General features: G+C 39.9%; 1 non-coding gene across 1 annotated transcript; it reads right to left on the reverse strand.

Annotated features, from left to right (window-relative positions):
• Positions 1–3,715: 3,715 nt before the first annotated feature.
• Positions 3,716–3,788, reverse strand: TRNAA-AGC (transfer RNA alanine (anticodon AGC)). The gene has a single exon. It is a non-coding gene; the product is annotated as a tRNA-Ala (tRNA).
• Positions 3,789–3,992: the final 204 nt, after the last annotated feature.

The raw sequence follows: 3,992 nt of genomic DNA on the forward strand, positions 1-3,992 counted from the left end.
AGCAGGGGAATCCTATACCTTCTAGCATAGTGGGGTGCTGGTCCATGACTGGGACTCCCACGTGCTACTGCTGTACAAATAATAACAAACAGACCATCTAAACTAAATCTCCCGCAGTCCCTTTGTAGGGGTATGTTGAGCGTGAAGAAGAGGTATGACTTGGAGACTGCTACCAGCTAGTACAGATTAGAACAATCCTATGTCAGGGTATCAAATCAAGGAGTTGTTCCTTAAGACCCCATTCCTCAATTCTGCCCCAGAGAATCCAGCCCAAAGATCTGAATACTATTAACAGTTCATACATTCCCTACCCAAAATATACATGTGAAAATTTAACTTTAGACATTTAAATAACACTTTCAACTCTGACCACTTTTTCTCTTATTATGCAATACAATTGCTTAACAATATGCTAGCTAGCAATGGTATATGGCATGAGAAATAAGTGAGAGAAGAACTATTAATTCAAATCTCATGTTGTTCCATAGCAAAAAAGGTAATATCAGAAGATGTGTCTGTTTCAGATTACTATTAAATAGAAAAGAGTGTGCTTTGAGTAATAAGCATATAATTAAATAACTAAACAATTAAAATGTTAGTTTGCTTCTGTTAGAAGATGTGTGTGCAGTACATCTTGAAGGGCATTGTTGATGTAATTTGGTTAATAATTATAATGGTTACTGTAGCTGTGTTAGTCAATAAGAACAAAACCACTTGTAATGGGTTTAAGAATGTAAGTTAATATTCAGAAGAATTTTCCGTTTCGGCAATGGAACAAGTTGTCAAGGGAGGCTGTGGAATTGCTGATGCTGGAGCCTTTTAAAGCTACTGGAAATTTTATCAGGGTTGTGTCCGAGATAAAGAAACCAATCTTGTCACAGGGTTGGATGACCCAGTAGAAAGGGCTTTCTAAACTACATAAACTAGCTATTTAATATTTCAATGATGTTTCTAAGGCTTTTATAGATTTTTTTTCACCTGATGTTTCAAACGTGATGAAATTCTGTGGGAGCTTATGGAAAAGTTCTCTGGGAGCCTGCAGAGGGCATTGCAGACTCAGTTTGCTTTAGTCCTGTGTCTGAACTCTGCATTATACTTTATTTTCCATGAGGCTTATTTCAATATCATCCAAGATTTTTACTGGAATTTTTGGGTTAATATGTTTTACTCACTCAAACGGTCTCATGAAAAACTATCATGGAGAGTGAGAGCAGGTGACCCCTAAGAACAAGCTCACTGCTAAAGAAATTTATTGCATGTGGTTTGCACAGCTGCTGATGTAAGGGGAGAATGAAATGGATTTTGCTTTCCCATTAAGTGCCTGCTGCATATAAATACCAGTGTAATTTATATATCTTTACAGGACTGTTTTATTGATAGCTAGTTAATTCATATGTCTGTCTTGGAATCAGAAAGTCTGAAGATTTATAAGACCACTGCAAAATCCCAGGCTAGATAAAAATCACACACTTAGTATATTTTTCCAGCTCTGCTTTGCAATTGTGTTTGTCCATATTCTCCATTCGTTAAAAGTATTGTAGCAAATCCATGGCTACCTAAGATTTCATGGATGTTACCATATCAAGCACCACTTAATCACTTTCCAATGTCTAAGCATCCCCTTTCAAGTGAAATTTCTGATAATGCTATCCCATTTGAACTGTTCCTTCCTCCGTCTCCTAGGATACCTCTCTTTAAAGGACTGTCCCGCATGGCAAGGATACTGTACTAGTACTTTCAAGGATTTCCATGGAGACCTGCAGTTGTCATATTGTAAATTAAATGTTTCTAAAGAAGCTGAGTGTTTTGAATTGTTATGCATGTGTAGGTGTTTGTAGCCCTTCTCCAGATTGTAGCGTGTAAACAATACATTTTCAATGTAGAGAAGAGCAAAAGTGAAGCAGCAGCTAACAGGATCCTGCAGGAAGGCACAACTCATACTTCATATGGTGTATACAAAATATCTACACATGACACTGATGCAAACAAACAGAAGATAGATGCCAGTGCCTACTCTTTTTAAAAGTGAGTTGTGGCTATATTGCTCTCTTTAAAGAAATAGATGAAAGAATGTAGTGCAATAATTCACAGTCCACTGTTGATTTTTGTAACTCATAGGGGGCAGCTTGGCAATCTCGTGAACGTGTTCCAAGCTGGTGGATTCAGACTGTGGATCCTGAACTAGGTCTCTCATGCATCAGCCCAACTAGCTGTGAGGCTATCATACAGACTCTGCATTTAGCTCTGGTGAGGAAGTGGCTTTTGTTGCCTTCAAAGTACTTTCACCTCAATGCACGGCATGGCAGTGATGAGCTTCACAGGGTGCCACACTCCAGTGAGGATTCCTCACTAAGAGGAGGGTCTTAGAGGTATAACATCTTTGAAGGTGGAGGAGGTGTAAGGAGGAGGAAAATAAAGGCACCTTGAAACAACCCATCACAAAGTGTCAAAAAACTTTAATTAAGCAATGCCATTTATTTATTACTGTTGTTTGTGTTATGGTAGCAGCTGCCTATTGTGCTAGGCACTGTACAAATGCATAGTAAGAGACAGTTCCTGCCCCAAAGAATTTAACAGTCTAAATAAACAAGACAGAGAAAGGAAGTAGTAGTATTCCCATTTTACAGAGCAGGGGCAGAGCGATTAAATGATTTGATTAAAGTCAAACAGTAAAACTTCTAGCACAGTCAGGATTATAACTCAGATTTCCTCCCATGCATTAATCACAAAACCATCTTTCATAGATCACCATCTAAAATTAATCTGAAAACTGTTCATTGGGTCCTTGAAGAAACCCTTATAATTTAATTCTGGATTTTTGAATGGTTGAAAATTAAATTCCTCCTAGACTATTAGGCGTTGACAGTAATTGGAAGGGTAATTATTCCTAATTATTCAATAAGGTCTTGTATTGGACATGTGAACTCTTGGTTTGATGTATCACCTTAATTTCAGATTCCAATTATTACTTGGATTAAAAAGATGAGTTTTTTTCTGTTAAATAATTGTATTTTTTAAATGGGGGTAATGATTTTCACAGCCCTATTTCTTCTTTGTAATACTTTTGGTATGCCCATTCTAATAAAACTATCTATTCTCCAAATTTTCCCCTATGATTAGCTTGTCTTTATTTTTCTGAATTTCTGGGTTGGAAAATCTACTGGGGGAAGCAGATATTTCTTCTTGCAAATTTCATGATTAAATAGCATTTGCATTTGCAATCAAGCTCTTTTAATTACTCCTCAATTTCAGCAAATAGTGCTAAAGATGAAGGCCGATGTTACTGGATGTACAGGAAAATCCCAGAGGCAGGAAGCGCCTGGCACCCAGCTATTGTCTGAATCCCCCCACGTCACGAGCACTGTTAGTGCAGTGCAGGGTCTATAACGCTGCAAACCACGTAGTCGGACAGAGCTACAATGCAGACAAGCTGGGATGGATTTTTATAAAGTGGAAAGCAGAGAGCTCGTTCGTCTCACTTTTATGGCAAAACAGCACTCTCTCCCCGCCCCGCCAGGCTATTTGTACATAGATCATTATATGTACATCCAATAATAGAAAGTGCCAGCCCTAGCGCCCCGTTGTTGTGTGTTTATAACTGAACTAGTTTAGTTGGTAGCTCTCGCTTGAAATGATCGAGTTGTACAGAGTCTAGGGGCTTTGGAGCTTGCTCTCGATTAATACAGCTGTGACAAAAACACACACAAAAAGTCCTTGGAGAATGCGGGCATCGATCCCGCTACCTCTCGCATGCTAAGCGAGCGCTCTACCATTTGAGCTAATTCCCCCTCTTGTGAAATAACGGACTCCATAGCCCTTTATAGCTTCCCTCCCAGCCCGCGCGCCTCCGAGGTCCTCCGCGTGAGGGAGGGACGCCGTTGCTCAGCCCCTGAGCACCCTACGGGAATAACCCTCTGGCCTCAGGTGGGGGGGGGGGCTGGGGCAGCGTCAGCCGGAGAGCGGGGTAGGAGGAAAGACTCTATTTCCCACGA

This window comes from Emydura macquarii, unplaced genomic scaffold (genome assembly GCF_026122565.2).
Source record: "Emydura macquarii macquarii isolate MOO-44397 ecotype Brisbane River unplaced genomic scaffold, CSIRO-AGI_Emac_v2 contig_587, whole genome shotgun sequence".
Taxonomy (NCBI): domain Eukaryota; kingdom Metazoa; phylum Chordata; order Testudines; family Chelidae; genus Emydura; species Emydura macquarii.